At 48.7% G+C, this 26703-nt stretch overlaps 1 pseudogene across 1 annotated transcript in view; it reads left to right on the top strand.

Moving 5' to 3' along the window:
* The window catches only part of LOC144595735 (contactin-associated protein-like 5), an 852226-nt pseudogene that overhangs the window by 103596 nt on the left and 721927 nt on the right, over positions 1–26703 (top strand). The window contains exon 2 of the transcript XR_013547532.1: positions 25722–25832. The product of XR_013547532.1 is annotated as a contactin-associated protein-like 5 (transcript). The remainder of the gene's footprint in view (positions 1–25721; positions 25833–26703) is intronic.

Consider the following 26703-nt stretch of genomic DNA (forward strand, 5'->3'; position numbering starts at 1 on the left):
AACATGTTCCCAATGTTGGGGGAGTCCAGAACCAGGGGCCACTGTTTAATAATAAGGGGTAAGCCATTTAGAACGGAGATGAGGAAAAGCTTTTTCAGTCAGAGAGTTGTGAATCTGTGGAATTCTCTGCCTCAGAGGGCAGTGGAGGCCAATTCTCTGAATGCATTCAAGAGAGAGCTAGATAGAGCTCTTAAGGTTAGCGGAGTCAGGGGGTATGGGGAGAAAGCAGGAACAGGGTACTGATTGAGAATGATCAGCCATGATCACATTGAATGGCGCTGCTGGCTGGAAGGGCCGAATGGCCTACTCCTGCACCTATTGTCTATTGTCTATTGTCTATTCTCTATTTTCTATTGTACGCTCTTCCCCTGACCTGCGTGGGTTTTCTCCGGGTGCTCCGGTTTCTGCCCACACTCAATAGACTGACAGGTTTGTAGGTTAATTTGGATTTGGTAAAATTGTAAATGGTCCCTAGTGTGTGTGTAGGATAGTGTTAGTGTCGCGGGGATCGCTGGTCGGCGCAGACTTGGTGGGCCGAAGGGCCTGTTTCCGCGCTGTATCTCTAAACTAAACTAAGCACCTGGCAACATAGGTTTAAGGTGAAGGGGAAAATATTTAATAGGAACCTGAGGGGTAACGTTTTCACACAAAGGGTGGTGGGCGTATGGACCAAGCTTCCAGAGGAGGTAGTTGAGGCAGGGACTATCACGACATTTAAGAAACAGTTAGACAGGCCAGGTTTGGAGGGATATGGACCAAATGCGCGCAGGTGGGACGTGTGTAGCTGGGACATGTTGGCCGGTGTGGGCAAGGTGGGTCGAAGGGCATGTATCCACACTGTGCCACTCTATGACTCTATAAACTAAACTAAACATGCACTCGATTCTTCAGCCTGTGTTAAGGAATAGTTTTTCTAAAGATTGACATTTTCTAAATTGGTACCCCAAGCATTCTCGTTCATGTTTTATGTTTCTCTAAGCCTCAATAGACAATAGACAATAGACAATAGGTGCAGGAGGAGGCCATTCGGCCCTTCGAGCCAGCACCGCCATTCAATGTGATCATGGCTGATCATTCTCAATCAGTACCCTGTTCCTGCCTTCTCCCCATACCCCCTGACACCGCTATCCTTAAGAGCTCTATCTAGCTCTCTCTTGAATGCATTCAGAGAATTGGCCTCCACTGCCTTCTGAGGCAGAGAATTCCACAGATTCACAACTCTCTGACTGAAAAAGTTTTTCCTCATCTCAGTTCTAAATGGCCTACCCCTTATTCTTAAACTGTGGCCCCATGTTCTGGACTCCCCCAACATTGGGAACATGTTTCCTGCCTCTAACGTGTCCAACCCCTTAATAATCTTATACGTTTCGATAAGATCTCCTCTCATCCTTCTAAATGCCTCAGGGTGTATGTCTGTTAACCTGCAGATTTTGCTTTACTGATACTAATCCTGATCTGTAAACGAAAACAAAACAAACAGCTGGAAGAGCTCAATGGGTCAGGCAGCATCTGTGGAGGCAAACAGGCAGCCGACATTTTGGGTTGAGACAGTTTATGTACCTGTCCTCTGCAGCTCTAGGGCTCAAATAAAATGACTGAATTTTTAGCAGCACAGCGCTAGAGTTGCTGACACCAAAGACCCGGGTTCAAAGATGACGAGGGGTGTTGCCTCTACGTTCTGCCTGTGACCTGCGTGGGTTTTCTCTGGGTGCTCTGGTTTCCTCCCAGGATCCTGCAGGTTTGTAGGTTAATTGGCTTCTGCAAATTGTCCCTAGTGAGTAAGGATAGAACTAGTATGATCGCTGGCCGGCATGGGCTCGGTGGGCCGAAGGGCCCGTTTCCACGCTGTATCACTAAACTAAACTAAACTAAACTAATCTAGACAAAGTTAAACTATACTAAACTAAAAAAAAACAACTAAATAGAGAGTGATTATATTTAATTGGTTTCTTAATTTGAGGAAGGATATTCTTGCTTATGGAGGGCGTGCAGCGTAGGTTCACTAGGTTAATTCCCGGAATGGCGGGACTGTCGTATGTTGAAAGGCTGGAGCGATTGGGCTTGTATACACTGGAATTTAGAAGGACGAGGGGGGATCTTATTGAAACATATAAGATAATTAGGGGATTGGACACATTAGAGGCAGGAAACATGTTCCCAATGTTGGGGGAGTCCAGAACAAGGGGCCATAGTTCAAGAATAAGGGGTAGGCCATTTAGAACTGAGATGAGGAAGAACTTTTTCAGTCAGAGAGTGGTGAAGGTGTGGAATTCTCTGCCTCAGAAGGCAGTGGAGGCCAATTTGTTGGATGCTTTCAAGAGAGAGCTGGATAGAGCTCTTAAAGATAGCGGAGTGAGGGGGTATGGGGAGAAGGCAGGAACGGGGTACTGATTGAGAGTGATCAGCCATGATCGCATTGAATGGCGGTGCTGGCTCGAAGGGCTGAATGACCTACTCCTGCACCTATTGTCTATTGTCTATTGTCTATTGTCTATTAATGCTGTACATAGAGGAGTAATCTCAGTGGGAAATCCTCACCAGCACAGTAATTTTTATCAAGACTCTAATGGTTGGGGCCAGCTTCATGTTCATGCCTGAATGGTTGATGGCTCGAACCAACTGCCAGAGGAGGTGGTGGAATCAAATGCAGTTACTACTTTACAGTACAGAGAAGGTTCACCAGATTGATCCCTGGGATGGCAGGACTTTCATATCAAGAAAGACTGGATAGACTAGGCTTATACTCGCTGGAATTTAGAAGATTGAGGGGGGATCTTATAGAAACTTACAAAATTCTTAAGGGGTTGGACAGGCTAGATGCAGGAAGATTGTTCCCGATGTTGGGGAAATCCAGAACAAGGGGTCACAGCTTAAGGATAAGGGGGAAGTCTTTTAGGACCGAGATGAGAAAACATTTCTTCACACAGAAAGTGGTGAGTCTGTGGAATTCTCTGCCACAGAAGGTAGTTGAGGCCAGTTCATTGGCTATATTTAAGAGGGAGTTAGATGTGGCCCTTGTGGCTAAAGGGATCAGGGGGTATGGAGAGAAGGCAGGTACGGGATACTGAGTTGGATGATCAGCCATGATCATATTGAATGGCGGTGCAGGCTCGAAGGGCCGAATGGCCTACTCCTGCACCTATTTTCTATGTTTCTATGTTTCTAAGAGGCATTTAGACAGGCACTTGAATAGATAAGGCGTAGGAGGATGGTGAACTGATCTACACTTCGTGCTGCCTTCCGTCTGCACTTCACGCTGCTTCGGCAAGGCCAGCAGCATAATTAAAGACGTGCCTCACCACCCCCCTCCACCCTGCCCCACCACCGGTCACTCCCTCTTCTCCCCTCTCCCACCAGGCAACAAGGTACAGAAGTGTGAAAACGCACACCTCCAGATTCAGGGGCAGTTTCATCCCCGCTGTTATCAGGCAACCGAACCTTCCTCCCAACAACGAGAGTGCCTTTTGACCTCATTGGAGACCCTCGGACTGCCTTTAATCAGACTTCAGAGATACAGCTCGGCAACAGCCCACCAGGTCCGCGCCAACCAGCGATTCCGGCACACTAACACTATCCTACACCCACCAGGGATAATTTTTACATTTACCAAGCCAATTAACCTACAAACCTGCACGTCTTTAGAGTGTGGGAGGAATCCGAAGATCTCGGAGAAAACACACGTCGGTCACGGGGAGAACGTACAAACTCCGTACGGACGGCGCCCGTAGTCGGGATCGAACCCGGTTCTCCGGCGCTGCATTCGCTGTAAGGCAGCAACTCTACAGCTGTGCCACAGTGCCGTCCACGAATGTTGCCAGGACTAGAGGGTGTGAGCTATAGGCAGAGGTTGAGTAGGCTGGGTCTCCATTCCTTGGAGCGCAGGAGGATGAGGGGTGATCTTAGAGAGGTGTATAAAAATCATGATAGGAATAGATCTAATGGTTGGGGCCAGCTTCATGTCCATGCCTGAATGGTTGATAGCTAGAACAACTGCCAGAGGAGGTGGTGGAATCAAATGCAGTTACTACTTTTAAGAGGCATTTGGACAGGCACTTGAATAGATAAGGCGTAGGAGGATGGTGACCTGATCTACACTTCATGCTGCCTTCCGTCTGCACTTCACGCTTCTTCGGCAAGGCCAGCAGCATAATTAAAGACATGTCTCACCCCCCCCCCCTCCCCGCCCCCCCACCGGTCACTCCCACGTCTCCCCTCTCCCATCAGGCAACAAGGTACAGAAATGTGAAAACGCACACCTCCAGATTCAGGGACAGTTTCATCCCCGCTGTTATCAGGCAACCGAACCGCCCTCCCACCAACGAGAGTGCCTCTTGACCTCATTGGAGACCCTCGGACTGCCTTTAATCAGACTTCAGTGGACTTTATCTTACACTAAAAATGCTTCCCTTTATCCTGTATCTGTGTACACTGTAGACGGATTGATTGTAGTCATGCAATCAAGTCCTGCCACTGACTGGATTGCATGCAACATAAAAGTTTTCACTGCCCCTTTGCACACGTGACAATAATAATGATGTAAACTAATATGGGCAACTGGGATTACAGTGGTCGGGCACAGAGACCGACAGGGACATGAGGCACCAAAAGGTCTATTTCTGTGCTGTACGATTTCTGTGCTATGGTGGCTGAATATTTTTAGATTTTTTTTAGATTTTTTTAGATTTAGAGATACAGCGCAGAAACAGGCCCTTCGGCCCACCGGGTCCGCGCCGCCCAGCGATCCCCGCACACTAACACTATCCTACACCCACTAGAGATCAATTTTACATTTGCCCAGCCAATTAACCTACATACCTGTACGTCTTTGGAGTGTGGGAGGAAACCGAAGATCTCGGAGAAAACCCACGCAGGTCACGGGGAGAACGTACAAACTCCGTACAGACGGCGCCCGTATTCAGGATCGAACCTGAGTCTCCGGCGCTGCATTCGCTGTAAGGCAGCAACTCTACCGCTGCGCCACCGTGTCGCACTAGTCACTCTAGTCACTCTTGGCTCTAGTCACTTCAATTTAGTTTATTGTCACGTGTACCGAGGAACAGTGAGAAGCTTTTGTTGCGCGCTAACCAGTCAGCGGAAAGACAATACATGATTACAATCGAGCCATTTACAGTGTACAGATACATGATAAGGAAATAACGTTTAGTGCAAGGCAAAGACAGTAAAGGTCCGATCAAAGATAGTCCGAGGGTCACCAATGAGGTAGATAGTAGTTCAGCACTGCTCTCTGGTTGTGGAAGTATAAGAAAGTAACTGCAGATGTTGGTACAAATCGAAGGTATTTATTCACAAAATGCTGGAGTAACTCAGCAGGTCAGGCAGCATCTCAGGAGAGAAGGAATGGGTGACGTTTTGGGTCGAGACCCTTCTTCAGACTCCTGGTTGTGGAAGGGTGAGTCAGGTGCCTGATAACAGTTGGGAAAAAAACTGTCCCTGAATCTGGTGGAAAAGATGTGTCGGGGGAAAAGAAATGCAGATTCTGGTTTAAATCGAAGGTAGACACAAAATGCTCTGTAGAAGGGTCTCGACCTGAAATGTCACCCATTCCTTCTTTCCAGAGATGCTGCCTGACCAGCTGAGTTACTCCAGTATTTTGTGTCTACCTGAATCTGGTGGGTGTGCGTTTTCACACTTCTGTATACCGATGGGAGAGGGTAGGAAGAGGGAGTGGCCAGGCTGCGACTCATCCTTGATTGAGCTGCTGGCCTTGCCGAGGTAGCGTGAGGTGTAGATGGAGTCAATGGAAGGCAGGTTGGTTTGTGCGATGGTCTGGGCTGCGTCCACGATTCGCTGCAATTTCTTGCGGTCTTGGATGGAGCTGTTCCCAAGCCAAGCTGTGATGCATCCCGATAAAATGCTTTGTACAGTATGTCAGGCCTCTGGTGAGATTTGTCAACGTGCCGATCAGATCTCAATGTGTCCTATTCCTATTCTTTCAAGCACTGTCACATTGTCACTACCTGGTTAGACAAAACCTTTAACTGGTGTCTCTGCTAGTTTAGTTTAGAGATACAGTGTGGATCCAGGCCCTTTGTCCCACCTAGTCAATGCCAACCAATACTACTAGTAGTACACCCGTACTACTAGTTCTATCCTAAACACCAGGGGGACAATTTACAGAAGCAAATTAACCTACAAACCTGCACATCCTTCCCACATCCACTCTATCTGTGCCTTTCATTATTCTGTAAGTGTCAATGAGGTCCCCCCTTAGGGTTGCCAACTGTCTAGTATTAGCTGGGACATCCCGTATATTGGGCTAAATTGGTTTGTCCCGTAAGGGACCGCCCTTGTCCCATATTAGGCCCGGGGGGCTTTGTAGGCCCGGACATTGTAGACCCGGACACTGTAGGCATGGACACTGTAGGCCCGGGGGCAGTTGTAGGCCCGGAGGCCCGGGCGCCGGCTAACAGAGGTTGCATAGCAACCCGCCTCCTGGCACCGGGCGGCCGCCATTGGTGGAGCTGGAGCACATGGCCGCTGGATGGGTGAGGTCATGTGGGGCGCAGGGGGGGAGGGGGGGGGGGGGGTTATGTCACCTTTTGTCCCTGATTTTGGGAGTGGGAAAGTTGGCAACCCTATCCCCCCTCAACCTTCTAAACTCCAGTGAGCAGGAGCAGAGTCTCGGTGCTGCCCAAATGCAACAAGGAAAATACTGAAACAAAAACTGCAGCAATAAAGCTGAGTTTTGAAGGTGCCAAGGGAAACTCCTGCTTTTCCATCACAATGTTTGGCCCCTTGGCCCTACAGCCTCTATATTACGCTCTCAAGGCTATGATGGAATTAAGCTTGGCCTTCATCCCTCTCCAGACTTGTAGCAGTGATTTACCAGTTGGATGCAATGACTGTGTCCCTCCAAGGCAACGTTTTTAATATATCTCGCGCCCCATTCCTTCAGCTTTGCACAACTACTTCACTGAATTTCTCCCTTGTGCGGGTTTATTTAATTGCTGTCTAAGCCCTTGACCAGAAGGTTGAGAGTTCAAGTCTTACTCCAGCACTTAGAATATTTGTGTTCAGTTCTGGGCACCATGTTATACCAAAGATGTTATCAAGCTGGAAAGGGCGCAGAGTTTTACGAGGATGTTTAGTTTTAGTTTGGTTTAGAGATACAGCTCGGCAACAGCCCACCAGGTCCGCGCCAACCAGCGATTCCGGCACACTAACACTATCCTACACCCACCAGGGATAATTTTTACATTTTACCCAGCCAATTAACCTACAAACCTGCACGTCTTTGGAGTGTGGGAGGAAACCGAAGATCTCGGGAAAAAAACACACGCCGGTCACGGGGAGAACGTACAAACTCCGTACGGACGGCGCCCGTAGTCGGGATCGAACCCGGGTCTCCGGCGCTGCATTCGCTGTAAGGCAGCAACACTACCGCTGCGCTACCGTGCCGTCCACGAAAGTTGCCAGGACTAGAGGGTGTGAGCTATAGGCAGAGGTTGAGTAGGCTGGGTCTCTATTCCTTGGAGCGCAGGAGGATGAGGGGTGATCTTATAGAGGTGTATAAAAATCATGATAGGAATAGATCTAATGGTTGGGGCCAGCTTCATGTCCATGCCTGAATGGTTGATAGCTAGAACAACTGCCAGAGGAGGTGGTGGAATCAAATGCAGTTACAACGTTTAAGAGGCATTTAGACAGGCACTTGAATAGATAAGGCGTAGGAGGATGGTGACCTGATCTACACTTCATGCTACCTTCCGTCTGCACTTCACGCTGCTTCGGCAAGGCCAGCAGCATAATTAAAGATGTGCCTCACCACCCCCCTCCACCCCGCCCCCCACCGGTCACTCCCTCTTCTCCCCTCTCCCATCAGGAAACAAGGTACAGAAATGTGAAAACGCACACCTCCAGATTCAGGGACAGTTTCATCCCCGCTGTTATCAGGCAACCGAACCGTCCTCCCAACAACGAGAGTGCCTCTTGACCTCTTTGGAGACCCTCGGACTGCCTTTAATCAGACTTCAGTGGACTTTATCTTATACTAAAAATGTTTCCCTTTGTCCTGTATCTGTGTACACTGTAGACAGCTTGATTGTAGTCATGCAATCAAGTCCTGTCACTGACTGGATTGCATGCAACATAAAGGTTTTCACTGCCCCTTTGCACACGTGACAATAATAATGATGTAAACTAATAAGGGCAACTGGGATTACAGTGGTCGGGCACAGAGACCGACAGGGACATGAGGCACCAAAAGGTCTATTTCTGTGCTGTACGATTTCTGTGCTATGGTGGCTGAATATTAAATAGGATTGGACCTAGTCACTTCAATTTAGTTTATTGTCACGTGTACCGAGGAGCAGTGAGAAGCTTTTGTTGTGTGCTAACCAGTCAGCGGAAAGACAATACATGATTACAATCGAGCCATTTACAGTGTACAGATACATGATGAAGGGCATAACGTTGAGTGCAAGGCAAAGCCAGTAAAGGTCCAATCAAAGACAGTCCGAGGGTCACCAATGAGGTAGATAGCGGTTCAGGACTGCTCTCTGGTTGTGGAAGTATAAGAAAATAACTGCAGATGTTGGTACAAATCGAAGGTATTTATTCACAAAATGCTGGAGTAACTCAGCAGGTCAGGCAGCATCTCAGGAGAGAAGGAATGGGTGACGTTTTGGGTCGAGACCCTTCTTCAGACTCCTGGTTGTGGAAGGGCGAGTCAGTTGCCTGATAACAGTTGGGAAGAAACTGTCCCTGAATCTGGTGGAAAAGATGTGTCGGGGGAAAAAAAAACTGCAGATGCTGGTTTAAATCGAAGGTAGACACAAAATGCTCCGTAGAAGGGTCTCGACCCGAAACGTCACCCATTCCTTCTTCCCAGAGATGCTGCCTGACCAGCTGAGTTACTCCAGCATTTTGTGTCTACCTGAATCTGGTGGGTGTGCGTTTTCACACTTCTGTATACCGATGGGAGAGGGTAGGAAGAGGGAGTGGCCAGGCTGCGACTCATCCTTGATTGAGCTGCTGGCCTTGCCGAGGTAGCGTGAGGTGTAGATGGAGTCAATGGAAGGCAGGTTGGTTTGTGCGATGGTCTGGGCTGCGTCCACGATTCGCTGCAATTTCTTGCGGTCTTGGATGGAGCTGTTCCCAAGCCAAGCTGTGATGCATCCCGATAAAATGCTTTGTACAGTATGTCAGGCCTCTGGTGAGATTTGTCAACGTGCCGATCAGATCTCAATGTGTCCTATTCCTATTCTTTCAAGCACTGTCACATTGTCACTACCTGGTTAGACAAAACCTTTAACTGGTGTCTCTGCTAGTTTAGTTTAGAGATACAGTGTGGATCCAGGCCCTTTGGCCCACCTAGTCAATGCCAACCGATACTACTAGTAGTACACCCGTACTACTAGTTCTATCCTACACACCAGGGGGACAATTTACAGAAGCAAATTAACCTACAAACCTACACATCCTTTCCACATCCACTCTATCTGTGCCTTTCATTGTTTTGTAAGTTTCAATGAGGTCCCCCCTTAGGGATGCCAACTGTCCCGTATTAGCCGGGACATCCCGTATATTGGGCTAAATTTGTTTGTCTGTATGGGACCGCCCTTGTCCTGTATTAGGCCCGGGGGGCATTGCAGGCCCGGACATTGTAGGACCGGACACTGTAGGCCCGGGGGCCGTTGTAGGCCCGGAGGCCCGGGCGCCGCCTAACGGAGGTTGCATAGCAACCCGCCTCCCGGCACCGGGCGGCCGCCATTGGTGGATCGGGAGCACATGGCCACTGGCTGGGTGAGGTCAGGTGGGGCGCGGGGGGGGGGGGGTGTGACCTTTTGTCCCTGATTTGGGAGTGTGAAAGTTGGCAACCCTATCCCCCCTCAACCTTCTAAACTCCAGCGAGCAGGAGCAGAGTCCTGGTGCTGCCCAAATGCAACAAGGAAAATACTGAAACAAAAACTGCAGCAATAAAGCTGAGTTTTGAAGGTGCCAAGGGAAACTCCTGCTTTTCCATCACAATGTTTGGTCCCCTTGGCCCTACAGCCTCTATATTACGCTCTCAAGGCTATGATGGAATTAAGCTTGGCCTTCATCCCTCTCCAGACTTGTAGCAGTGATTTACCAGTTGGATGCAATGACTGTGTCCCTCCAAGGCAACGTTTTTAATATATCTCGCGCCCCCTTCCTTCAGCTGTGCACAACTACTTCACTGAATTTCTACCTTGTGCGGGTTTATTTAATTGCTGTCTAAGCCCTTGACCAGAAGGTTGAGAGTTCAAGTCTTACTCCAGCACTTAGAATATTTGTGTTCAGTTCTGGGCACCATGTTATACCAAAGATGTTATCAAGCTGGAAAGGGCGCAGAGTTTTACGAGGATGTTTAGTTTTAGTTTGGTTTAGAGATACAGCTCGGCAACAGCCCACCAGGTCCGCGCCAACCAGCGATTCCGGCACACTAACACTATCCTACACCCACCAGGGATAATTTTTACATTTTACCCAGCCAATTAACCTACAAACCTGCACGTCTTTGGAGTGTGGGAGGAAACCGAAGATCTCGGAAAAAAACACACGCCGGTCACGGGGAGAACGTACAAACTCCGTACGGACGGCGCCCGTAGTCGGGATCGAACCCGGGTCTCCGGCGCTGCATTCGCTGTAAGGCAGCAACTCTACCGCTGCGCTACCGTGCCGTCCACGAAAGTTGCTAAGGACTAGAGGGTGTGAGCTATAGGCAGAGGTTGAGTAGGCTGGGTCTCTATTCCTTGGAGCGCAGGAGGATGAGGGGTGATCTTATAGAGGTGTATAAAAATCATGATAGGAATAGATCTAATGGTTGGGGCCAGCTTCATGTCCATGCCTGAATGGTTGATAGCTAGAACAACTGCCAGAGGAGGTGGTGGAATCAAATGCAGTTACTACGTTTAAGAGGCATTTAGACAGGCACTTGAATAGATAAGGCGTAGGAGGATGGTGACCTGATCTACACTTCATGCTACCTTCCGTCTGCACTTCACGCTGCTTCGGCAAGGCCAGCAGCATAATTAAAGACGTGCCTCACCACCCCCCTCCACCCCGCCCCCCCCACCAGTCACTCCCTCTTCTCCCCTCTCCCATCAGGAAACAAGGTACAGAAATGTGAAAACGCACACCTCCAGATTCAGGGACAGTTTCATCCCCGCTGTTATCAGGCAACCGAACCGCCCTCCCACCAACGAGAGTGCCTCTTGACCTCTTTGGAGACCCTCGGACTGCCTTTAATCAGACTTCAGTGGACTTTATCTTACACTAAAAATGCTTCCCTTTGTCCTGTATCTGTGTACACTGTAGACGGATTGATTGTAGTCATGCAATCAAGCCCTGTCACTGACTGGATTGCATGCAACATAAAAGTTTTCACTGCCCCTTTGCACACGTGACAATAATAATGATGTAAACTAATATGGGCAACTGGGATTACAGTGGTTGGGCACAGAGACCGACAGGGACATGAGGCACCAAAAGGTCTATTTCTGTGCTGTACGATTTCTGTGCTATGGTGGCTGAATATTTTTAGATTTTTTTTAGATTTTTTTAGATTTAGAGATACAGCGCAGAAACAGGCCCTTCGGCCCACCGGGTCCGCGCCGCCCAGCGATCCCCGCACACTAACACTATCCTACACCCACTAGAGATCAATTTTACATTTGCCCAGCCAATTAACCTACATACCTGTACGTCTTTGGAGTGTGGGAGGAAACCGAAGATCTCGGAGAAAACCCACGCAGGTCACGGGGAGAACGTACAAACTCCGTACAGACGGCGCCCGTATTCAGGATCGAACCTGAGTCTCCGGCGCTGCATTCGCTGTAAAGCAGCAACTCTACCGCTGCGCCACCGTGTCGCACTAGTCACTCTAGTCACTCTTGGCTCTAGTCACTTCAATTTAGTTTATTGTCACGTGTACCGAGGAACAGTGAGAAGCTTTTGTTGCGTGCTAACCAGTCAGCGGAAAGACAATACATGATTACAATCGAGCCATTTACAGTGTACAGATACATGATGAAGGGCATAACGTTTAGTGCAAGGCAAAGCCAGTAAAGGTCCGATCAAAGATAGTCCGAGGGTCACCAATGAGGTAGATAGTAGTTCAGCACTGCTCTCTGGTTGTGGAAGTATAAGAAAGTAACTGCAGATGCTGGTACAAATCGAAGGTATTTATTCACAAAATGCTGGAGTAACTCAGCAGGTCAGGCAGCATCTCAGGAGAGAAGGAATGGGTGACGTTTTGGGTCGAGACCCTTCTTCAGACTCCTGGTTGTGGAAGGGCGAGTCAGTTGCCTGATAACAGTTGGGAAGAAACTGTCCCTGAATCTGGTGGAAAAGATGTGTCGGGGGAAAAAAAAACTGCAGATGCTGGTTTAAATCGAAGGTAGACACAAAATGCTCCGTAGAAGGGTCTCGACCCAAAACGTCACCCATTCCTTCTTCCCAGAGATGCTGCCTGACCAGCTGAGTTACTCCAGCATTTTGTGTCTACCTGAATCTGGTGGGTGTGCGTTTTCACACTTCTGTATACCGATGGGAGAGGGTAGGAAGAGGGAGTGGCCAGGCTGCGACTCATCCTTGATTGAGCTGCTGGCCTTGCCGAGGTAGCGTGAGGTGTAGATGGAGTCAATGGAAGGCAGGTTGGTTTGTGCGATGGTCTGGGCTGCGTCCACGATTCGCTGCAATTTCTTGCGGTCTTGGATGGAGCTGTTCCCAAGCCAAGCTGTGATGCATCCCGATAAAATGCTTTGTACAGTATGTCAGGCCTCTGGTGAGATTTGTCAACGTGCCGATCAGATCTCAATGTGTCCTATTCCTATTCTTTCAAGCACTGTCACATTGTCACTACCTGGTTAGACAAAACCTTTAACTGGTGTCTCTGCTAGTTTAGTTTAGAGATACAGTGTGGATCCAGGCCCTTTGGCCCACCTAGTCAATGCCAACCGATACTACTAGTAGTACACCCGTACTACTAGTTCTATCCTACACACCAGGGGGACAATTTACAGAAGCAAATTAACCTACAAACCTACACATCCTTTCCACATCCACTCTATCTGTGCCTTTCATTGTTTTGTAAGTTTCAATGAGGTCCCCCCTTAGGGTTGCCAACTGTCCCATATTAGCCGGGACATCCCGTATATTGGGCTAAATTTGTTTGTCTGTATGGGACCGCCCTTGTCCTGTATTAGGCCCGGGGGGCATTGCAGGCCCGGACATTGTAGGACCGGACACTGTAGGCCCGGGGGCCGTTGTAGGCCCGGAGGCCCGGGCGCCGCCTAACGGAGGTTGCATAGCAACCCGCCTCCCGGCACCGGGCGGCCGCCATTGGTGGATCGGGAGCACATGGCCACTGGCTGGGTGAGGTCAGGTGGGGCGCGGGGGGGGGGGGGGGGGTGTGACCTTTTGTCCCTGATTTGGGAGTGTGAAAGTTGGCAACCCTATCCCCCCTCAACCTTCTAAACTCCAGCGAGCAGGAGCAGAGTCCTGGTGCTGCCCAAATGCAACAAGGAAAATACTGAAACAAAAACTGCAGCAATAAAGCTGAGTTTTGAAGGTGCCAAGGGAAACTCCTGCTTTTCCATCACAATGTTTGGTCCCCTTGGCCCTACAGCCTCTATATTACGCTCTCAAGGCTATGATGGAATTAAGCTTGGCCTTCATCCCTCTCCAGACTTGTAGCAGTGATTTACCAGTTGGATGCAATGACTGTGTCCCTCCAAGGCAACGTTTTTAATATATCTCGCGTCCCCTTCCTTCAGCTTTGCACAACTACTTCACTGAATTTCTCCCTTGTGCGGGTTTATTTAATTGCTGTCTAAGCCCTTGACCAGAAGGTTGAGAGTTCAAGTCTTACTCCAGCACTTAGAATATTTGTGTTCAGTTCTGGGCACCATGTTATACCAAAGATGTTATCAAGCTGGAAAGGGCGCAGAGTTTTACGAGGATGTTTAGTTTTAGTTTGGTTTAGAGATACAGCTCGGCAACAGCCCACCAGGTCCGCGCCAACCAGCGATTCCGGCACACTAACACTATCCTACACCCACCAGGGATAATTTTTACATTTTACCCAGCCAATTAACCTACAAACCTGCACGTCTTTGGAGTGTGGGAGGAAACCGAAGATCTCGGAAAAAAACACACGCCGGTCACGGGGAGAACGTACAAACTCCGTACGGACGGCGCCCGTAGTCGGGATCGAACCCGGGTCTCCGGCGCTGCATTCGCTGTAAGGCAGCAACTCTACCGCTGCGCTACCGTGCCGTCCACGAAAGTTGCCAAGGACTAGAGGGTGTGAGCTATAGGCAGAGGTTGAGTAGGCTGGGTCTCTATTCCTTGGAGCGCAGGAGGATGAGGGGTGATCTTATAGAGGTGTATAAAAATCATGATAGGAATAGATCTAATGGTTGGGGCCAGCTTCATGTCCATGCCTGAATGGTTGATAGCTAGAACAACTGCCAGAGGAGGTGGTGGAATCAAATGCAGTTACTACGTTTAAGAGGCATTTAGACAGGCACTTGAATAGATAAGGCGTAGGAGGATGGTGACCTGATCTACACTTCATGCTACCTTCCGTCTGCACTTCACGCTGCTTCGGCAAGGCCAGCAGCATAATTAAAGACGTGCCTCACCACCCCCCTCCACCCCGCCCCCCCCACCGGTCACTCCCTCTTCTCCCATCTCCCATCAGGAAACAAGGTACAGAAATGTGAAAACGCACACCTCCAGATTCAGGGACAGTTTCATCCCCGCTGTTATCAGGCAACCGAACCGTCCTCCCAACAACGAGAGTGCCTCTTGACCTCTTTGGAGACCCTCGGACTGCCTTTAATCAGACTTCAGTGGACTTTATCTTACACTAAAAATGTTTCCCTTTGTCCTGTATCTGTGTACACTGTAGACAGCTTGATTGTAGTCATGCAATCAAGTCCTGTCACTGACTGGATTGCATGCAACATAAAGGTTTTCACTGCCCCTTTGCACACGTGACAATAATAATGATGTAAACTAATAAGGGCAACTGGGATTACAGTGGTCGGGCACAGAGACCGACAGGGACATGAGGCACCAAAAGGTCTATTTCTGTGCTGTACGATTTCTGTGCTATGGTGGCTGAATATTAAATAGGATTGGACCTAGTCACTTCAATTTAGTTTATTGTCACGTGTACCGAGGAACAGTGAGAAGCTTTTGTTGCGTGCTAACCAGTCAGCGGAAAGACAATACATGATCACAATCGAGCCATTTACAGTGTACAGATACATGATGAAGGGCATAACGTTTAGTGCAAGGCAAAGACAGTAAAGGTCCGATCAAAGATAGTCCGAGGGTCACCAATGAGGTAGATAGTAGTTCAGGACTGCTCTCTGGTTGTGGAAGTATAAGAAAATAACTGCAGATGTTGGTACAAATCGAAGGTATTTATTCATAAAATGCTGGGCGCAGAGTTTTACGAGGATGTTTAGTTTTAGTTTGGTTTAGAGATACAACTCGGCAACAGCCCACCAGGTCCGCGCCAACCAGCGATTCCGGCACACTAACACTATCCTACACCCACCAGGGATCATTTTTACATTTACCAAGCCAATTAACCTACAAACCTGTACGTCTTTGGAGTGTGGGAGGAAACCGAAGATCTCGGAGAAAACACACGCCGGTCACGGGGAGAACATACAAACTCCGTACAGACGGCGCCCGTAGTCGGGATCGAACACGGGTCTCCGGCGCTGCATTCGCTGTAAGGCAGCAACTCTACCGCTGCGCCACCGTGCCTTCCACGAATGTTGCCAAGGACTAGAGGGTGTGAGCTATAGGCAGAGGTTGAGTAGGCTGGGTCTCTATTCCTTGGAGCGCAGGAGGATGAGGGGGTGATCTTATAGAGGTGTATAAAAATCATGATGGGAATAGATCAGGTAGATGCACAGAATCTCTTGCCCAGAGTAGAGGAATCGAGGACCAGAGGACATACTGCAGGTTTAAGGTGAAGGGGAAAAGATTTAATAGGAATCTGAGGGGTAATGTTTTCCACACAAAGTGTGGTGGGTGTATGGAACAAGCTGCCAGAGGAGATAATTGAGGCTGGGACTATCCCAACATTTATGAAACAGTTAGACAGCTACATGGATAGGACAGGTTTGGAGGGATGTGGACCAAGCGCAGGCAGGTGGGACTAGTGTAGCTGGGACATTGTTGGCCGGTGTGGACAAGTTGGGCTGACGGTCCTGTTTCCATACTTTATCACTTTATGACTCTATGACACTGTACAAGATAGGAACTATAGAGACAGGGTAGACAGTAGGAACTTTTTCTCCGTGACAAAGGTGATTGGCAAAGCTTGACGTAGAAAATGGCTCAATGAAAGCAACATTTTCTGGGACCCAAACGAAAATGGTCAGTTGGATTAAAATCTGACTCAGACAATAGACAATAGGTGCAGGAGGCCATTCGACCCTTCGAGCCAGCACCGCCATTCAATGTGATCATGGCTGATCATGATCATTCTCAATCAGTACCCCGAACCTGCCTTCTCCCCATACCCCCTGACTCCGCTATCCTTAAGAGCTCTATCTAGCTCTCTCTTGAATGCATTCAGCGAATTGGCCTCCACTGCCTTCTGAGGCAGAGAATTCCACAGATTTACAACTCTCTGACTGAAAACGTTTTTCCTCATCTCCGTTCTAAATGGCCTACCCCTTATTCTTAAACTGTGGCCCCTGGTTCTGGACTCGCCCAAAATTGGGAACATGTTTCCTGCCTCTAACGTGTCCAACCCCTTAATAATCTTATACGTTTCGATAAGATCCCCTCTCATCCTTCTGAATTCCAGTGTATACAAGCCCGGTCGCTCCAGTCTTTCAACATGTGACAGTCCAGCCATTCCGGGAATTAACCTTGTGAACCTACGCTGCACCCCCTCAGTGGTGCTACATAAAGGGGTAGCTTAGTTTAGTTGTGTTTAATTTAGAAATACAGTGTGGAAACAGGCCCTTCAGCCCACCGAGTCCACACCAACCACGATCACCCGTACACTGGTTCGATGTTATCCCACTTTTGCATCCTTCATATGAAGGGGAATTCAGATAAGCCCATTAACTTACAAACCTGCACGGCTTTGGAGTGTGGGAGGAAACCAGAGTGCCTTCGATCCATCTTGTCCACACCAGCCAAAATGTCCCAGCTACACTCATCCCACCTGCCCTAATTTGGTCCATATCCCTCCAAACCTGTCCTGTCCATGTACCTGTCTAACTGTTTCTTAAATGTTGTGATAGTCCCTGCCTCAACTACCTCCTCTGGCAGCTTGTTCCCTACACCCACCGCCCTTTGTGTGAAAACCTCACCCCTCAGATTCCTATTAAATCTTTTCCCCTTCACCTTAAACCTATGTCGCCAGGTCCTTGGTTTAGCTTAGGGATACAGCGCGGAAACAGGCCCTTCGGCCCACCAAGTCTGCGCTGACCAGCAGTCCACTTGACACGAACACTATCCTACACACACACTCGGGACGATTTACAATTTTACCAAAGCCAAATTAACCTACAAACCTGTCAGTCTTTTGAGTGTGGGCGGAAACCGGAGCACCCGGAGAAAACCCACGCAGGTCAGGTAGAGAGCGTACAGACTCCGTGCAGACAAGAACCCTTAGTCGGGATAGAACCCGGGTGCCCGGCGTGGTGAGGCAGCAACTCTACCGCTGCGCCACATTTGTGCTGCCCTGGGTCAACTTCCTTTTATTAAGGTTTGTGCTCATAATCCCACAATATCCAATTAATCCAGCACACCGCTGCCCACTGCCCAGAGGCTTGATTTTTGTGTTTCCTTCCCAAATATTACCCACTTCCTTTTTGAAAATTCCTCTCGATTCCCCTTCAAGCTAAATACGTATTGAACTGTGAATCACAGCTCACCGCATTAAAATGCTCTCTGCTTCCCTTTGGTCCTTGCGCCAATTATCTTCAATCGTGCCCTGTGGTCGCCGACCCTCATATCAGTTGAAAGAGTTTGGCTCCCTTTAATCAAAATCCTTCATTATTTTGATCAAGGCCAATAAACCTCACACCAAACTTCACATCTCTGGAAACAATCGCAGCGTCTCTCTCTCTCTCCCTCTCTCTCTCTCTCTACTCCTCTCCCTCTCCCCCTCTCCCCCTCTCCCCCTCTCCCCCTCTCCCCCTCTCCCCCTCTCCCCCCTCCCCCCTCCTCCTCTCCCCCTCTCCCCCCCCTCCCCCTCCCCCCTCTCCCCCTCCCCCCTCCCCCTCCCGCTCTCTCTCTCTCTCTCTCTCTCTCTCTCTCTCTCTCTCTCTCTCTCTCTCTCTCTCTCTCTCTCTCTCTCTCTCTCTCTCTCTCTCTCTCTCTCTCTCTCTCTCTCTCTCTCTCTCTCCCTCTCTCTCTCTCTCTCTCTCTCTCTCTCTCTCTCTCTCTCTCGTTGCTACCCAACTGCAGTCCCTCATTCCTGATAAATTCAGTTTTAGTTTTAGATCTGCAGCCTGGAAACAGGCCCTTCGGCCCGCCGAGTCTGTGCCGGCCATCCATCACTAGTTCTGTGTTATCCCACCTTTGCATCCACTCTCTGCACACTGGGGGTAATACACAGAGCCCTATTAACCTACAAAAAAATGCACATCTTTAGGACGTGGGAGGAAACCGGAGCACCCGGAGGAAACCCACGCGGTCAGAGGGAGAACGTGCGAACTCCACTCAGACAGCACTCGAGACCGGGACCGAACCTGGCGCTGGCTCTGCTGGTTTGGTTTAGTTGAATTGAGTTTAAGCAGAGGTCACAGCCTCCAAGAGGAGTCCAACTGCAACGGTCGGCCTAGGCCGCCGATGGGCCGAGGCACCGTCCCGCAAAGTCGGCCGCGGAAGTCGGCAATGAGAACAGATCTGCCAGCACTGGCCGGGCCGGAGTTCCGTGGCCCCGGACGCAGGGGGAAGATCCGACCCGCAACACGGTCCATGGGAAAGCATACAAACTCCGTACGGACAGCACCCGTAGTCAGGATCGAACCCGGGCCTCAACTGCTGTAAGGCAGTAACTCTACTGCTAGTGATAGCATTGGACAGAGAGTGTGTGGACGGGTGATAGCAAACAGCAGGGTTCTGCAGGACTCTGATTCAGAGCCTTTACATTCTGTGATGCGTCTAACTGGGTGGTGCAGCGGTCGAGCTGCCGCCTTGCAGCGCCGGAGACCCGGGTTCGATCCTGACTACGGGTTCCATCTGTAGGGAGTTTGAATGTTTCCCCTGTGATTGTGTGGGTTTTCCCCAGGTGCTCCGGTTTCCTCCCACGTTTCAAAGACATACAGGTTTGGCGGTTAATTGGCTTAGGTAAATATTGTAAATTGTCCCTGGCACGCAGGACAATGCTAGTTTGTGGGGATCGCTGGTCGGCACGAAGAGCCCGTTTCCATGCTGTATCTAGAAACTAAAAACAATCTGAACTGCACTGGGATTAAACATAATGGCTGCAATGGAGAGGCTTTCTGATGAAGCCAAAATTTTCAGTGCCCTTGATAATGAGGAGTACGGTTGCCAACTACCTCACTCCCAAATAAGGGACAAAGGGTGACATCATCACCCTGCGCCCCACGTGACCTCACCCAGCCAGTGGCCACGTGCTCCCGCTCCACCAATGGTGGCTGCCCGGGCCGGGAGGTGTGTTGCTACGCAACCTCCGTTTGGCCGCGGCCGGGCCTCTGGGCCCACACTGTCCGAACCTACAGCGGCCCCCAGGTTTCAGTGTCCGGGCCTAGAGTGTCCGGGCCCACAGTGTCCGGGCCTACAGTTTTCGGGCCTACAGTGTCCGGGCCTACAGTGTCCGGGACTACAGTGTTCGGGCCTACACTGTCTGGGATTACACCGGCCCCCGGGCTACAGCATCCGGGCCTACAGTGTACGGGATTACAGTGTCCGGGCCCACACTGTCCGGGATTACACCGGCCCCCGGGCTACAGAGTCCGGGCCTACAGTGTCCGGGCCTACAATGTTTGGGCCTACAGTGTCCGGGCCTACACCGTCTGGGATTACACCGGCCCCCGGGCTACAGCATCCGGGCCTACAGTGTACGGGATTACAGTGTACGGGATTACAGTGGCCCCCGGGCCCACAGTGTCCGATTCCACAGTGTCCGGGCCTACAGTGTCCGGGCCTACAGTGTTCGGCCCTACAGTGTCCGGGCCTACAGTGTACGGGATTACAGTGTCCGGGCCTACACTGTCCGGGATTACACCGGCCCCCGGGCTACAGAGTCCGGGCCTACAGTATCCGGGCCTACAGTGTTCGGGCCTACAGTGTCCGGGCCTACAGTGTATGGGATTACAGTGGCCCCCGGGCCCACAGTGTCCGATTCCACAGTGTCCGGGCCTACAGTGTCCGAGCCTACAGCGCCGTCTGGGCCTAATACGGGATAAGGGCGGTCCCATACGAGACAAACCAATTTAGCCCAAAATACGGAATGTCCCAGCTGATACGGAACGGTTGGCAACCCTAATGGAGGTCCCTGGAGCTGTGAGCGCTGTCGGGCAGCAACTCTGCCGCTGTGCCACCTGGCGTCTATAAAGGCGCCAGCATTGTAAGAGGACTTGGGTACTTCTATCCCTCTCCCACGCACACTTCTCACAGACCAAAATGTGGGTGTGAGTTTGGATTAAAGATTTCTCCTTGTAATTGTGTAAAAAGTAGAGCGACCCTTCTGCTTTTGTGTGAGGGAGTTGCCAGATTTTATATATTACACTGCAGGATTTTTTTTTTTTTACTGTTTGCATGTTAAAAATATCTTCAAAAAACCTGTATGATTCCGGCAACCAACTGGGTCAAATATAAGAGATTTCTTTTTTCTCATTAAAATTGTCGGTGGTTGAAGCTTGGTGGTCATGTCATTTAACAGAGGGAAGGGAAAAGTGGAGAGAGGCAGATTTAATTGAATACAGGAGTGTGAAAAGATAAACACTGTGGAAATTGGGTGTTCGTGGTTGCTATGATTCACTGGCGGTCTGATGATCAAAAGTCAAGAGTGTTTAATTGTCCTACGTACGGGGGAAAAGTAAAAATTAAATTCTTTCTTACTGCAGCTTTACAGGGCACATCAATGCAAAAGCTCAACAAATAAAGGCACAAAATTAAGAAGCAGAAAATTAAGAAGCAGAATTTAGGCCGTTCATCCCATCGAATCTATTCCATCACTCAATCATGGCTGATCCACTGAAGAAGGGTCCCATCCTGAAACGTCACCTATCCACATTCTCCAGAGATGTTGCCCAACTCGCTGATGAGAGGAGATCTTATCGAACCGAATAAGATTATTAAGGGTATAAGAAAATAACTGCAGATGCTGGTACAAATCGATTTATTCACAAAATGCTGGAGTAACTCAGCAGGTCAGGCAGCATTTCGGGAGAGAAGGAATGGGTGACGTTTCGGTTGGACACGTTAGAGGCAGGAAACATGTTCCCAATGTTGGGGGAGTCCAGAACCAGGGGCCACAGTTTAAGAATAAGGGGTAGGCCATTTAGAACTGAGATGAGGAAAAACCTTTTCAGTCAGAGAGTTATGAATCTGTGGAATTCTCTGCCACAGAAGGCAGTGGAGGCGAATTCTCTGAATGCATTCAAGAGAGAGCTAGATAGAGCTCTTAAGGATAGCGGAGTCAGGGGGAGAAGGCAGGAACGGGGTACTGATTGAGAATGATCAGCCATGATCACATTGAATGGCGGTGCTGGCTCGAAGGGCCGAATGGCCTACTCCTGCACCTATTGTCTATTGTCTATTGAGTTACTCCAACACTTTGTGTCTTTTTATTAGCAGTGACGTGCTTTGGGAGATTCTGAGGTGTTATTGCGACTGTAAAGACTTTGCTCTATGTGCATGACTGGATGGGTGTGATGGCTGGATCCAGAAAGCTGGAGTAACTCAGCGGGTCAGGCAGCATCTCATGGGCAGCGGTAGAGTTGCTGCCTTACAGCGCCAGTGACCCGGGTTCGATCCTGACTACAGCTACTGTCTGTGCGGAGTTTGTACGTTCTCTCTGTGACCTGGGTAGGTTTTCACCGGGTGCTCCAGTTTCCTCCCACACTCCAAAGACGTGCAGGATTGGAGATTAATTGGCTTTGGTAAAATTGTAGCATTGTCCCTAGTGTTTGTAAGATCGCTGGTCGGCACGGACTTGGTGGGTTGAAGGGCCTGTTTCCGTGTGGTATCACTAAACTAAACTAAACAAAACTAAACTAAACTCAACTAAACTAAACTAAAAGGAATAAGTGACATTTCAGGTATTGGCAAGATGGCCATCTCCATCTCCATCTTTTACAAGCCAGTTCCTTCGGACATAAGGTCATAAGTGATAGGAGCAGAATTAGGTCATTCGGCCCATCAAGTTTACTCTGCCATTCAATCATGGCTGAACTATCTTTCCCTCCAAACCCCATTCCCCTGCCTTCTCCCCATAACCCCTGACACCCGTACCAATCAAAAATCTAACTATCTCTGCCTTACAAATATCCATTAACTTGGCCTCCACAGGCTTCTGTGGCAAAGAATTCCACAGATTCGCCGCCCTCTGACTAAAGAAATTCCTCCTCATCTCCTTCCTAAAGGAACGTCCTTCAAATTCTGAGGCTAAGACCTCTGGTCCCAGACTCTCCCACTGGTGGAAACATCCTCTTCACATCCATCATTTACAATATCAGCAACAGCCTTATAATTATGCACAATGTTTGTTGGCTGAGTAAAACGTCTCAGTGTTTAATAAAATGCTATCGAGCAGAATTAAATTGGCAGCCACACAGGGGGAAAACAAGCTTTACAGAGCTTCTCACAGAAGGAAAGGCAGGAAGAGCACTAGGATTAGGATAGGGATTCCCGAGCTTAGGAACAAGGTAGCCAAAAATACTGCCACCAAAGGTGAGCTGATTAAAATTGTGCAGGGGCAAAGCACAAAGGAGAAGAACAAAAATATTGGAGACTGAAAACAGTAAAGTCCAGTTTCAGGAGTAGCTTCTTATCCTGAGCCACCAGGCTATTAAATACCACACACTCAAAAAAGTTCTGAACTCCAGACTTAGGGGCATTTGTTTTGTATTTTGCACTATTATTATTTGTTTGTGTGATTTATGTGTATGTATGTATATATGTATGACTATAGGTGTGTATATATATATACACACACACACACACACACACACACACACACACACACACACACACACACACACAAACACACACACACACACACACACACACACACACACACACACACACATATATATATATATGTGTGTGTGTGTGTGTGTGTGTATATATATATATATATACTGGATCTCTAAACTAAAACACTATATATATATATAGTTTAGAGATCCAGCGCAGAAACAGGCCCTTCGGCCCACCAAGTCCGCACCGACCAGCGATCCCCGTACACTAACACTATCCTACACACACTAGGGATAATTTACACCTATACCAAGCCAATTAACCTACAAACCTGTGCGTCTTGGAGTGTGCGCGGAAACCGAAGATCTCGGAGAAAACCCACGCAGGTCACGGGGAGAATGTACAAACTCCGTACAGACAGCGCCCGTAGTCGGGATCGAACCTGGGTCTCCGGCGCTGCTCGCTCTGTAAAGCAGCAACTCTACCTCTGCGCCACTGTGCCCGCCCCATATATGCACACACATACACACACATACACACACACACGTGTCGGAGCAAAGATGTCCTTCTGCAGTTGTACAGGGCCCTGGTGAGACCGCACCTGGAGTACTGTGTGCAGTTTTTGTCTCCAAATTTGAGGAAGGACATTCTTGCTATTGAGGGAGTGCAGAATAGGTTCACAAGGTTAATTCCCGGGATGGCGGGACTGTCGTATGTTGAAAGACTGGAGCAACTGGGCTTGTATACACTGGAATTTAGAAGGATGAGAGGGGATCTTATTGAAACAAAAAAGATTATTAAGGGATTGGGCACGTTAGATGCAGGAAACATGTTCCCGATGTTGGGGGAGTCCAGAACTAGGGGCCACAGTTTAAGAATAAGGGGGAGGCCATTTGGAACGGAGATGAGGAAAACTATTTTCACCGAGATAGTTGTGAATCTGTGGAATTCTCTGCCTCAGAAGGAAGTGGAGGCCAATTCTCTGAATGCTTTCAAGAGAGAGCTGGATAGAGCTCTTAAGGATAGCGGAGTCAGGGGGTATGGGGAGAAGGCAGGAACGGGGGTACTGATTGTGGATAATCAGCCATGATCACAGTGAATGGCAGTGCTGGCTCGAAGGGCCAATGGCTTCCTCCTGCTCCTATTGTCTATTGTCTATTGTATATGTGTGCATATGTGACTGTATGGCAAATGAAGTTCCTCTTACTTGAAACTCTTACATATATATATGTGTGTGTGTGTGTGTGTATGTGTGTGTGTGTGTATGTGTGTGCGCGTGTGTGTGTGTGTGCGTGTGTGTGTTTGTAGATGTGTATATATATGTTGGTGTGCGTGTATTTAATGTATTTATATTTTACACACACACACATATATATTATATATACAAATACATATATACAAAAATACACTGAACTTTTTGTTTATTATATTGAAGGTATTGAATTTATTATATTGTTTACAGATTCTGTTGTGCTCCTGCAAGTAAGAGTTTCTTTGTTCTGTTTGGGACATACGGCAATAAAACACTCTTGACTCTTGAAGTGATCTCTGAGGGAAATCACAAAGAGAAGGAGGGAAGGTTGTGGAAGTGGTCAGAAAGCATTGAAGTATAAGAAAATAACTGCAGATGCTGGTACAAATCGAAGGTGTTTATTCACAAAATGCTGGAGTAACTCAGCAGGTCAGGCAGCATCTCAGGAGAGAAGGAATGGGCGACGTTTCGGGTCGAGACCCTTCTTCAGACTGATGTCAGGGGGGCGGGACAAAGGAAGGATAGAGGTGGAGACAAAGGAAGGATATAGGTGGAGACAGGAAGATAGAGGGAGATCTGGGAAGGAGGAGGGGAAGAGAGGGACAGAGGCACTATCTAAAGTTGGAGAAGTCGATGTTCATACCGCTGGGCTGCAAGCTGCCCAAGCGAAATATGAGGTTCCTCCAATTTGCGGTGGGCCTCACTATGGCACTGGAGGAGGCCCATGATAGAAAGGTCAGACTGGGAATGGGAGGGGGAGCAAGCATTGTACCTTAAAGAGTGGAGTACCATGAGTTAGGATGTGGTTTCTCTTCAGCTCAGGAGTAAGGATGGCTGAAGAAGGGAGGCAGGTCTTTAGAATTGGGGGAGCATGGACCTAGATCGAGTGGATGTGGAGAGGATGTTTCCAGTGGTGGGAGAGTCTGGGACCAGACGGCACATCCTCATAATACAAAGGACGTACCTTCGACAGTGGAGATGTGGAGGAATTTCTTCAGCCAGAGAGTGGTGGATCCGTGGAATTCATTGCCAAAAGCGGCCAAGGAGGCCATCTGCCTCGAGTATTTTTAAGGTAGAGATTGAGAGGTTCTCGATTAGGGAGACGCTGTTACAGATGTGAAAGTCGATGGGGTGGATGCGTGGTCAGATACTCAAATTATGGTCTAATATTTCAGTTGGGAGAGTAAAGGAAGTGCTTCTGTACCTGGTGCGAGTTGATGGCGGTGCTGACTATCCTTTGCTAAGTGTCACCCTGTTGAGCTGCCTGGTTGTACATAAGTACAATATGTACTTATCATGTTTTCCCTTCTTCTCGGTCTGGCAGATAACTGTGACAATCACCTGGTGTCGGATTTGCATCGATGGGACTTCAACTCGTCCTCGGAGTTCTCGAGCAGCCACAGCCCGGGCTATGCAAAGCTGAACAGAAGAGATGGTAAGGGACATAATCCATCTCCATGGTTAACATTGCTCAACCTCGCTCTGTTATATACAAAGAGAGATATAAAGATCTTATCTTTATATATCTTATATATATATATATATATATATAAATACTTTGCAAAAAATTCTAAACACCTGTTTTCGATTTTTTATTATGGGGTATTTTTGAAGAGGTTACCAGGGAAATTGATAAGGGCAAGGCTGTGGATGTTGTCTATATGGACTTCAGTAAGGCATTTGACAAGGTTCCAAATGGAAGGTTGATTAAGAAGGTTAAATCGTTGGGTATTCAGAGCATCGAAAATAGAAGTTGGGATGTAATGTTGAAATTGTACAGGGCATTGGTGAGGCCGAATCTGGAGTATGGTGTGCAGTTCTGGTCGCCAAATTATAGGAAAGATGTTGACAAAATGGAGAGGGTACAGAGGAGATTTACTAGAATGTTGCCTGGGTTTCAGCACTTAGGCTACAGAGAGAGGTTGAACAGGTTGGGTCTTTATTCTTTGGAGCGTAGAAGGTTGAGGGGGGGACTTGATAGAGGTTTTTAAAATTTTAAGAGGGACGGACAGAGATGACGTGGGTAGGCTTTTCCCTTTGAGAGTGGGGAAGATTCCAACAAGGGGACATAGCTTCAGAATTGAGGGACAAAAGTTTAGGGGTAACATGAGGGGTAACTTCTTTACTCAGAGGGTGGTGGCTGTGTGGAATGGGCTTCCGGTGGAAGTGGTGGAGGCTGGCTCGATTTTATTATTTAAGAGTAAATTGGATAGGTATATGGATGGGAGGGGATTGGAGGGTTATGGTCTGAGAGCAGGTAGATGAGACTAGGTCAGAGAAAGTGGTCGGCGTGGACTGGTAGGGCC

This window comes from Rhinoraja longicauda, chromosome 8 (assembly GCF_053455715.1).
Source record: "Rhinoraja longicauda isolate Sanriku21f chromosome 8, sRhiLon1.1, whole genome shotgun sequence".
NCBI classification, from domain to species: domain Eukaryota; kingdom Metazoa; phylum Chordata; class Chondrichthyes; order Rajiformes; family Arhynchobatidae; genus Rhinoraja; species Rhinoraja longicauda.